The 12369-nt window shown below is 39.9% G+C and overlaps 1 pseudogene; it reads right to left on the minus strand.

Moving 5' to 3' along the window:
* Positions 1 to 1461: 1461 nt before the first annotated feature.
* LOC111544173 overlaps positions 1462 to 12369 on the minus strand; it is a 183739-nt pseudogene continuing 172831 nt past the window's right edge.

A 12369-nucleotide genomic window follows, 5' to 3' on the forward strand; every position in this document is an offset into this window, starting at 1 on the left:
TTCTTTCTTTTTTTTTTTTTTTTTTTGAGACAGGGTCTCACTCTGTCACCCAGGCTGGAATGCAGTGACCTGATGGTAGCTCCTTGCAGCCTTAAACTGCTGGGCTCAAGCAATCTTTCTGCCTCAGCCTCATGAGTAGCTGGGGCTATAGGCATGTACCTCCATGCCCGACTCATTTTTAAAATTTCTTAGACAGGGTTTTACTGTGTTGCCCAGAGTGGTCTCAAACTCCTGCTCTCAAGTAATCCTACTGCTTTAGCCTCACAAAGTGCTGGCATCACAGGTGTAAGCCACTTTGCCAAGGAAATGTTTTTCGAAAGAGCTTACTAAACTGAATTTTAAAGAATGAGCAGTAGTTTTCTTTTGATTGCCTCTTCACCAATCTGCCTGAAAGACCATATAACATAGTTTTAAGAGCAAGACCTCTGGCTCCAGGCTGTCTAGGTCCTCTCCTACCTCTGCTGTGTACTACCCATGGGGCAATTTGCTTACTTTCTCTGGTCTTAATTTCCTTCTATGCAACATGGTAGTAAATGAAATTACCTACCTCATAGTGTTATAAAAATTAATGTATTATCCATGTGCCTGATACATAGCAGTGTGATATAAACATCGGCTATCATTATTATGACATGCAATAAAGCAAGAGTGAATACAATATATACAAGGCAGCAGTAAGCAGTTGTGTAAAACTGGAATTCAGAATGTGGGTGGGGATGATACTAGAGAAAGAGAAAGGGCCACATCATAAAATGCCATGTATTCCAGCTTTGTATTTTATCCTAAACACAATGGGAGCCATTGAAGGATTTTGACTGGGAAAAAATATTGAATTGTGTACACCAAACAAAAATGTGTTGAATTTCTAACTCCTAGTAAGTCAGAATGTGACCTTATTTGGATATAGGGTTGTTGCAGATGTGCTTTGTTGTGATGAGGTCATACTGGAGTAGGGTGAGTCCTACTCTAGCATGATGTGATGTCCTTATAAGAGGACAGCCATGTGAATATATGGGGGAAAACCCAAGTGAAGATGGAGGGAGATTGAAGTGATGCATCCACAAGCCAAGGAATGCAAAGCATGTCTGTAGTCATCAGAAGTTGGGAAAGAGGCATAGAATGGATTGTTCACCACAGACCTTAGAAGGAATCAATCCTGCTGACATCTTGATTTCAGACTTCTACACTTCAGAACTGTGAGAGAATAAATTACTGTTATTTTGAGCCATCAAGCTTGTGGTGCTTTGTTAGGGCAGCTCTAGCAATTTAATATGGGGCTGGGAAGTGGGGAAATGGAATTCTGTTAAAAGCTAACTCTGGTTTATATGAGGAATATGGAGTAGAGGGCAACAATATTGAAAGGAGGGAGGCCAGTCAGGAGGAAATTAAAGCTTCATGTATAGTTGGGAACCTGTCTCTTTGCTTCTAGGTGTTTCCAGTTTCCTGTTTTCCAGTTGGGTTTCATGAATGTGTCAGGTGTAGCTCTCCTGGGGCTGCTGCTCCACTGCTTCTCTTAGGTCCCAGGGTCATGTTGCCATCTTCAGCAATAAAATGCTGCTGGATTTTAGTCTCTGCAGCCAGAACTTCCTCAGTATAGAGAAATTCCTCAGTATAGGAAAACTTCTCAGTATAGCAAAACTATTAAAGAAAAACCTCAACCTCATGACTGGGAGGCTATATAAAAAGAAAAGGGCTCTGTTGTGTTAGGTTCTGTTAAACTTTAGGAAGCAAATAGCTCAAGCTGGTCTATGAAGTAATTGAAGCAAATTAACAAAATTAAGACATAAGAAAGATCTATTTTTCAGTAGGGCTGTTTTCAAGGAATTGCAGGGATAAGCATTGCTAAGAGTCTAGTCTTGTTTTCCTTAGTGTTGGATACCTATACTGGACACCTGTGTGATCAAGTGAAAAATCCCTGGGTGAATACGTTTAAGAACTGACTTAACACTTCATTTCTTTTTTAATTTAATTTTTAATTTATAATTGATGCATAAGAATGGTACATATTCATGGAGTATAATCCAAAGTCTCAGTGCATGTATATGTAGTATAATGATTCAAATTGGGGTAATTACCCTATCCATCAGCTTAAACATTTATCGTTTCCTTGTGATGACAGCATTCAAATCTTATCTTCTGGTGATCTTGAAACATATACTATATTGTTGTTTGCTCTAGTTACCCTATTAGGTGAACAGGAAAGGTTGGTAAATGGGTACAAAGTTACAGCTAGACAAGAATAAGAAGTTGTGGACTTATACTTTACTTCTGAACGAGGCTGTGGTACTAGGAAAGAAGGGATGCTGGAGGAGGCTAATCCTGCCAGGAAACCAGGCTGTTGGAGACTGTGATCATTGAACTCAGACTAGGAATGAAGTTACTTGTTGGGTTGGATGAGCAGGCAGTTATTATTTAGAATACTTAAGATTTGGGATTTTTAGTTCCCCTTTTTGTGGACAATGAAAATAATTCCCCAGCAAGAGAGTGCATAAAACTCTGCCCCAAACTACAGATTAAATCAAAATTATACAAACTGTGCAATAATAAAGATGGGGGTGTGCTTTTTCTTGTAAATTTCATTGGGTTAGACATCATTAATTTTCAAAGATAGAGTAAAAAGACATAACTTTTTAAAAGTTACTTGCTTATAAGAATACCTACTAGCATTTCCAAATACTCTGTTGAGTATAGATTGGGATACATTGTCTTAAATCATTAATAATAGTCTTAGAAGGTAATTCCAGCTTATTCCTCTGCCTCTTGAATAAAATAATTTTAGAATTAGAGAAATGTTTAATTATCAAAATTGTATTTAGAGGAGGCAAATCCTTCTAAACCATCTTTATACTTTGAGTTCTTTTTAGATTGTTTCCTGTCACAGAGGACTCTCATGAAAAGGCAGCTCCTTCCCTGATGCATGCAATTAACAAAAGCCAAATGGCCACCTGCTTCAGGATATCTTCTATAAAGACCACTAGGCCCTAAACTTCCAAACATTCATTTTATGTTTGTGTGGGGTAAAAGCACCTGAGAGCAATACATTAAGCAGACACTTAGAATGACCCTGTTTGGCAGACACACCTGAATGTATTCTCTGAGCTAGGGAATCAGGGAGTGGCCAACCTGGAGATTCTTTTTTTCTCTATGAGGAATGTCTGAGCCCCCGGCTTGTCCAGTGGAACATGGGCTGTATAGGGGATTGAGGCCCTGAGTTTTGGGACAAATGATGGTTGCCAGGCGAAGGTCGTTAAGGTCACTAAGTTGTTAAGTGAAAATGTTATGTAAACTGCATGCTATTTGCAAGCAGTTGCGATTTTCCTGCCCAGCCCACCCTACTGGGCCATATGTAAGGCATATCCCTTGTACAGACTGCTGCCACTGGATTTCTTGTAAGGCAGATATGTTGTACAGCTTGCCGCCACTGGACCATTTCTCTGTGAAAGGGGGTTCTCCTGTCCAGCCCATCACCACTGGACTCTCTCTCCTGTATGAAAGTCCTTAATAGAAACCCATGTCTCGTTTGCTGGCTGTGGGTCTCTTCTTCCGCCTCTTGTACCAGGTGCCTCAACAGGGAATATTGAGGTTAATAGGGGTTTAGCATAGCAGCTTGTCATAGGGAATCATCTTTGGAAGTGTCTGTAAAAATGGAGCCAAATCTTGTAAAAATCAGTCATACATCCAAGGAATTGGATTTATCAGAGATGTTTAGATCTTAGATGGCAGAAAAGGAATCCTAAGGAAAATAATGTAAAGATATAGGACATGGCACACTTCACAGTTCCCAAGAACAGTTAGTGAAGCTACAAAGTGTGTTTCTAACATTTCCCCTGGGCTCCTTGTAGGCAGTGGGTCTTTGTGGGATAGTGAGGAGTTCCTCTAGAATGGAAAAGTAATAGCAGAAGGACATGAGAATGAGTAATTTTCTTTGTGAACAATCCTGTCCCAAACAAGATCTATCAGGGCTTTCTAAACCCCTGAGGACAACAACCACCCAAACCAATACTATCAACAGCACTGAATCCACCGCAAGTCTCCAAACTTAGGAAGAGAAAAGGTGACTTAAACAAGATTTCACTGTGGATTATATCTTTCTTGAGGCCTGGCTAAATTTGCAGCTTTATATAATTTCCACTCATATTTCACGAAGCTTTCAGGAATTAATATATTTTAATACTAGGATGTTTGACAGGTCTTCTCTGTCATTCCCCTTCATGTTTCCCTTTGTATGTTCAGCTCCAACAGGTGCAGATTTGCCAAAATGAATGTTAATTGCCTATTTACTGTATCCCAGCTTGTTCAATTTACTCACAGATCATTTTCTATTCAGAGCCCGGCAGCAGTTTGTCTCTCATTTACTTCTCTAATCAGTTCAGGTTCTAAGAAAACTACATTTTAAAAAATCTAGCCTTCCAAAATTTTGCCTTCATCCACAAAAGCCCCCATCATGCTCAGAGGAGAGCTAGTCCTGTTGAGAGGCAGACAGCAAGAAGCCAAGGGAAGAAAAAGATCCCTTGACTACATTTCTGTTAGAGCAAGTCATTAAGAAACAAGAAACTAATGTCATTGCAGACACATCTTTCAATAAGCTTAATTCAACCTTCTTAATTTATCATCCATTCAAGGGTTTTCCTGAAGTTCATCCCTTCTACTTAGCAGCTCAGCAGTACGTTTTAGTTTCATCTCACTGATTTCATCACCCTGAATCTTTTATTCCATTTGTTCTGATGGTTAAGCACAGGAAGAAAGACAAGCAGAGAGCAAATACTTATCATGAGAGACTGCTTAAATGGTCTGATCAGTTAAAGCTGAGATGCAAGATAAAACGTAGTCTTGGAGATATGGGTGTTCCTGGACTGTTTGTTCCCAGATCACCAGACTATTTGCAGCCAATAATTCAGATATGATTTAAGACTTCAATTTTACTTTTCAGATATAAAATTTCCATATATACATATCTATATATGTGTGTGTATATATGTATACAAATTTTATATTGTTCAGGAACCAAGCAATTTGTCAACATCTACAGTATTAGTGAACCTTTCTAGGAAATGAAAATAGTTTGCCAACATGTGTAGCATTAGTGAACCAACATGGAAAAATAAAAAAAGGATACCATAGTTCTGAAAATTTTTATTTTCAAACACAGAAGTTCTATGTGCAGAGTTGATGCATGTCTAGATTCCAGCATCATGAAACCTCCTTGTGATAGGTGTAATCATTATACTCTTCACACATGCAAATCTCATCAGAGGTAGCTGGTAGGCATGACTAGATTGAGGCTATCACTGTGGAATCTGGTTTTGTTGGAGCAGTGTATCTGGAATAACTTTGGCATAGATCAGGGAAAGCTACAGCTCAAGTGACAGGCCCAAAAGCATTGCTTACATTGCACTATCTAACATGGTATCCATTAGCCACATGTGGCTATTTAGATTTTAATTTTTAGCTTACTAAACTTAAATGAAATAAAACATTTAATTCCTTTATATTTAAGGTGCTCAATAACTGGAAGTGGCTAGTAGTTAGTGGCTACTGTGTTGGGGAATACAGACATAGACTAATTCCTTCATTGCAGAAAGTTTATTGGATAGCACCGGTGGAACGCCATTGTTTTATAGACATTCAGAGCACTTTGTTCTTAGAATATCCTGGTCTTTACATCCCAGAAGCAATTATATCATAAAAAATAAGTGACTTCATCTACATGGAAACTTCTCTTGTTATTATCTGAAGAAGTGCCATGTCTTCCCACTGAATTGAAGTCTTGGAAAGGGAGAGGGTTTGTTTCTATTATTCCAAGGTATAAAAAGAGCAGGTCACAAACTTTCAGGTGTAAGAATTTCTCCTTATCATCAGGGGCCTTGTTTTTTATCACATGAAGACCTAAGACAAGCAAATATTGATAAGCCATTTTCTATTTAAAAGAAATCATCTAGGATTCCTGAGCAAGATGGCCGAATAGGAATAGCTCTGGTCTGCAGCTCCCAGCGAGACAAATGCAGAAGGTGGGTGATTTCTGCATTTCCAACTGAGGTACCCAGATCATCTGGTTAGACAGTGGGTACAGCCCATGGAGGGTAAGCAGAAGCAGGGTGGGGTGGCACCTCACCCAGGAAGTGCAAGGGGTCAGAGAATTCCTTCCTCTAGCCAAAGGAAGCCACGGGGGGCCATGCCATGTGGGACTGTGCATTCCAGCCCAGATAGTACGTTTTTACCACCATCTTCACAACCAGCAGGCCAGGAGATTCCCTCGGATGCCTACACAACCAGGGCCCTGGGTTTCAAACACAAAACTGAGCAGCTGTTTGGGCAGACACTGAGCTAGATGCAGGAGTTTTTATTTCTTACCCCAGTGGCACCTGGAACACCAGTGAGACAGAACCATTCACTCCCCTGGAAAGGGGGCTAAAGCCAGGGAACCAAGTGGTCTAGCTCAGCAGATCTCAACCCCATGGAGCCCAGCAAGCTAAGATCCACTAGCTTGAAATTCTTACTGCCAGCACAGCAGTCTGAAGTCAACCTGGGATGCTCAAGCTTGGTGGGGTAGGGCATCCGCCATTACTGAGGTATGAGTAGGTGGTTTTCCCCTCACAGTGTAAACAAAGCTACAGGGAAGTCTGGACTGGGTGGAGCCCACCACAATGCCTCAAAGTCACTGTAGTCAGACCGCCTCTCTAGATTCCTCCTCTCCGGGCAGGGCATCTCTGAAAGAAAGGCAGCAGCCCCAGTCAGTCAGGGGCTTATAGAGAAAATTCCCATTTCCCTGGGACAGAGCCCCTGGGGGAAAGGGCGGCTGTGGGTGCAGCTTCAGCAGACTTAAATGTTCCTGCCTGCCAGCTCTAAAGAGAATAGCGGATCTCCCAGCACAGCACTCAAGCTCTGCTAAGGGACAGACTGCCTCCTCAAGTGGGTCCCTGACCCCTGTGCCTCCTGATGGGGAGACGTCTCCCAGCAGGGGTCGACAGACACCTCATACAGGACGGCTCCGGCTGGTATCTGGTGGTGCCCTCTGGGACAAAGCTTCCAGAGAAAGGAGCAGGCAGCGATCTTTGCTGTTCTGCAGTCACCACTGGTGACACCCAGGTAAACAGGGTCTGGTGTGGACCCCCAGCAAACTCTAGCAGACCTGCAGAAGAGGGGCCTGACTGTCAGAAGAAAACTAACAAAAAGCAATAGCACCAACATCAACCAAAAGGATGACCATGCAAACATTCCATCCAATGGTCACTAACAGCAAAGACCAAAGGTAGATAAATCCATAAAGGTGAGGAAAAACCAGCACAAAAAGGCTGAAAATTCCAAAAAACAGTATGCCTCTTTTCCCTCTTTTCCTCCAAAGGATCACAACTCTTCACCAGCAAGGAAAAAAAAACTGGATGGAGAATGAGTTTGATGAATTGACAGAAGTAGGCTTCAAAAGGTGGGTAATAACAAACTCCTCCAAGCTAAAGGAGCATGTTCTAATCCAGTGCACGGAAATTAAGAACCTTGATAAAAGGTTAGAGGAGTTGCCAACTAGAATAACCAGTTTAGAGAAGAACATAAATGACCTGATGGAGCTGAAAAACACAGCACGAGAACTTCATAAAGCATACACAAATATCAATAGCCAAATCGATCAAGGGGAAGAAAGGATATCAGAGATTGGAGATCAATTTAATGAAATAAAGCATGAAGCAAGATTAGACAGAAAATAATGAGAAGGAATGAACAAAGCCTCAAATAAACGGGACTATGTGTAAAGCCCAAACCTACATTTGATTGGTGTATGTGAAAGTGACAGGGAGAATGGAATCAAGTTGGAAAACACACTTCAGGATATTACTCAGGAAAACTTCTCCAACCTAGCAAGACAGACCAACGTTCAAATTCAGGAAATACAGAGAACATTACAAAGATACGCCTTGAGAATAGCAACCCCAAGACACATAATCATCAGATTCACCAAGACTGAAATGGAGGAAAAACTGTTAAGGGCAGCTAGAGAGAAAGGTTGGGTTACCCACAAAGGGAAGCCTATCAGGTAACAGTGAATCTCTCTGCAGAAACCCTACAAACCAGAAAAGAGTGGGGGCCAATATTCAGCATTGTTAAAGAAAAGAATTTTCAACACAGAATTTCATATCCAGCCAAACTAAGCTTCATAAGTGAAGGAGAAATAAAATCCTGCAGAAACAAACCAAAATGTAGGCCGGGCGCGGTGGCTCAAGCCTGTAATCCCAGCACTTTGGGAGGCCGAGACGGGTGGATCACGAGGTCAGGAGATCGAGACCATCCTGGCTAACACGGTGAAACCCCGTCTCTACTAAAAATACAAAAACTAGCCGGGCGAGGTGGCGGGCGCCTGTAGTCCCAGCTACTCGGGAGGCTGAAGCAGGAGAATGGCGTAAACCCGGGAGGCGGAGCTTGCAGTGAGCCGAGATCCCGCCACTGCACTCCAGTCCGGGCGACAGAGCAAGACTCCGCCTCAAAAAAAAAAAAAAAAAAAAAAAAAAACAAACCAAAATGTAAAGACCATCAATGCTATGAAGAAACTGCATCAATTAATGGGCAAAATAGCCAACTAGCATCATGACAGGATCAAATTCACACATGATAATATTAACCTTAAATGTAAATGGGCTAAATGCCCCAGTTAAAAGACACATACTGGCAAATTTGATAAAGAGTCAAGACCCATCAGTGTGTTGTATTCAGGGGACCCATCACACATGCAAAGAAACACATAGGCTCAAAATAAAGGGATGGAGGAAGATTTACTAAGCAAATAGAAAGAAAAAAAATAAAAAATATAAAAAAAAGCAGGGGTTGCAATCCTAGTCTCAGATAAAACACATTTTAAACCAACAAAGATCAAAAAAGACAAAGAAGGGCATTACATAATGTTAAAGGGATCAATGCAACAAAAGGAGCTAACTCTGGTAAATATATATGCACCCAATAGAGGAGCACCCAGATTCATAAAGCAAGTTCTTAGAGACCTGCTAAGAGACTTAGACTCCCACACAGTAATAGTGGGAGACTTTAATACCCCACTGTCAACATTAGACAGATCAACAAGACAGAAAATTAACAAAGATATTCAGGACTTGAACCCAGCTCTGGACCAAGTGGACCTAATAGACATCTACAGAACTCTTCACCCCAAATCAACAGAATATACATTCTTCTCAGCACTTATTCTAATATTGACCACATAATTGGAAGTAAAACGCTCCTCAGCAAATGCAAAAGAACAGAAAATATAACAAACTGTTTCAGACCACAGTGCAATCAAATTTGAACTCAGGACTAAGAACCTCATTCAAAACCACACAACTACATGGAAACTGAACCACCTGCTCCTGAACGACTACTGGGTAAATAATGAAATTAAGGCAGAAATAAAGATGTTCTTTGAAACCAATGAGAACAAAGATGCAATGTAACAGAATCTCTGAGACACAACTAAAGCAGTGTTTAGAGGGAAATTTATAGCACTGAATGCCCACAGGATAAAGTGGGAAAGATCTAAAATAGAGACCCTAACATCACAATTAAAAGAATTAGAGAAACAAGCGCAAACAAATTCAAAAGCTAGCAGAAGACAGGAAATAACTAAGATCAGAGCAGAACTGAAGGAGATAGAGACACAAAAAACCCTTCAAAAAATCAATGAATCCAGGAACTGTTTTTTTGAAAAGATCAACAAAATTGATAGACCACTAGCCAGACTAATAAAGAAGAAAAGAGAGAAGAATCAAATAGACACAATAAATAATGATAAAGGGGAGATCACCACTGATCCCACAGAAATGCAAACTACCATCAGAGAATACTATAAACACCTCTACGCAAATAAACTAGAAAATCTAGAAGAAATGGATAAATTCCTAGACACATACACCCTCCCAAGACTACACCAGAAATAAGTCGAATCCCTAAATAGACCAATAAAAAGTTCTGAAATATTAATTACTCTTAATAGCCTACCAACCAAAAAAAGCCAAGGACCAGACGGATTCACAGCCAATTTCTACCAGAGGCACAAAGAGGAACTGGTACCATTCTTCCTGAAACTATTCCAAATGGTAGAAAAAGAAGGACTCCTCCCTAACTCATTTTATGATGCCAGCATGATCCTGATATCAAAAACTGGCAGAGACAAAACATAAAAAGAAAATTTCAAGCTAATGTCCCTGATGAACATCAATGTGAAAATCCTCAATAAAATACAGGCAAACCAATTCCAGCAGCACATTAAAAAGTGTATCCATCATGGTCATGTCAGCTTTATCCCTGGGATGCAAGGCTGGTTCAACATATGCAAATCAAAAAATATAATCCATCACATAAACAGAACCAATGAAAAAAACCACATGATTACCTCAATAGATGCAGAAAAGGCCTCCAATAAAATTCAACACCCCTTCATGCTAAAGACACTCAATAAACAAGGTATTGATGGAACATATCTGAAAATATTAACTATTTGTGACAAACTCACAGCCAATATCATACTGAATGGGCAAAAGCTGGAAGCATTTCCTTTAAAAACTGGCACAAGACAAGGATGCCCTCTTTCACCACTCCTATTCAACCTAGTATTGAAAGTTCTGGCCAGGGCAATCAGGAAAGAGAAAGAAATAAAAGATATTCAAACAGGAAGAAAGAAAGTCAAATTATCTCTGTTTGCAGATGACACGATTGTTTATTTAGAAAACCCCATCTCTCCCTAAAACTCCTTAAGCTGATAAGCAAATTTAGCAAAGTCTCAGGATACAAAATTAATGTGCAAAATTCACAAGCATTCCTATATGCCAGTAATAGACAGCCAAATCATCAGTGAACTCCCACTCACAATTGCTATGAAGAGAATAAAATACCTAGGAATACAATTTACAAGGGATGTGAAGGACCTCCTCAAGGAGAACTATAAACCACTGCTCAAGGAAATAAGAGAGGACACAAACAAATGGAGAAACATTCCATGCTCATGGATGGGAAGAATCAATATTGTGAAAATGGCCACACTGCCCTAAGTAATTTATAGATTCAAAGCTATCCCCATCAAGCTACCATTGACTTTCTTCACAGAATTAGTAAAAACTACTATAAATTTCATATGAAACAAAAAAGAGCCTGTATAGCCAAGAGAATCCTAAGCAAAAAGAACAAAGCTGGAGGCATCATGCTACCTGACTTCAAACTATACTACAAGGCTACAGTAACCAAAATAGCATTGAACTGATACCAAGACAGATATATAGACCAGTGGAACAGAACAGAGGCCTCAGAATTAACGCCACACATCTACAGCCATCTGATCTTTGACAAAACTGACAGAAAAAAAGCAATGGGGAAAGGATTCCCTATTTAATAAATGGTGTTAGGAAAACTGGCTAGCCATATGCAGAAAACTGAAACCGGATCCCTTCCTTACATCTTATACAAAAATCAACTCAAGAAGGATTACAAATTTAAATGTAAGACCTGAAATTGTAAAAACCCTAAAAGAAAACCTAGGCAAATGGCATTCAGGATATAGGCATGGGCAAATACTTCATGACCAAAACACCAAAAGCAATGGAAACAAAAGCCAAAATAGACAAATGGGATCTAATCAAACTAAAGAACTTCTGCACAGCAAAAGAAACTATCATCAGCGTGAATAAGCAACCTAGAGAATGGGAAAAAATGTTTGCAATCTACCCATCTGACAAAGGGGTAATATTCAGAATCTACAAGTAATTTAAACAAATTTACAAGGAAAAAACAAACAACCCCATCAAAAAGTGGGTGAAGGATATGAACAGACACTTTCAAAAGAAGACATTTATGCGGCCAACAAACATATGAAAAAAAAGCTCATCATCACTGGTCATTAAAGAAATGCAAATCAAAACCACAATGAGATACCATCTCATTAATGGCGATCATTAAAAAGTCAGGAAACAACTGATACTGGAGAGGATATGGAGAAATAGGAACGCTTTTACACTGTTGGTGGGAGTGTAAATTAGTTCAACCATTGTGGAAGACAGTGTGTCAATTCCTCAAGGATTTAAAACCAGAAATACCATTTGACCCAGAAATCCCATTACTGGGTATATACCCAAAGGATTATAAATTATTCTACTATAAAGACACATGCACACCTATGTTTACTGCAGCACTATTCACAATAGCAAAGACTTGGAACCAACCCAAATGCCCACTAGTGTTTAACTGGATAAAGAAAATGTGGCACATATATACCATGGAATATTATGCAGCCATAAAAAAAAAATTGAGTTCATGTCATTTGCAGGGACATGGATGAAGCTGGAAACCATCATTCTCAGCAAACTAACACAAGAACAGAAAACCAAACACCACATGTTCTCA

The sequence above is a fragment of the Piliocolobus tephrosceles genome, chromosome 7 (genome assembly GCF_002776525.5).
Source record: "Piliocolobus tephrosceles isolate RC106 chromosome 7, ASM277652v3, whole genome shotgun sequence".
Taxonomy (NCBI): domain Eukaryota; kingdom Metazoa; phylum Chordata; class Mammalia; order Primates; family Cercopithecidae; genus Piliocolobus; species Piliocolobus tephrosceles.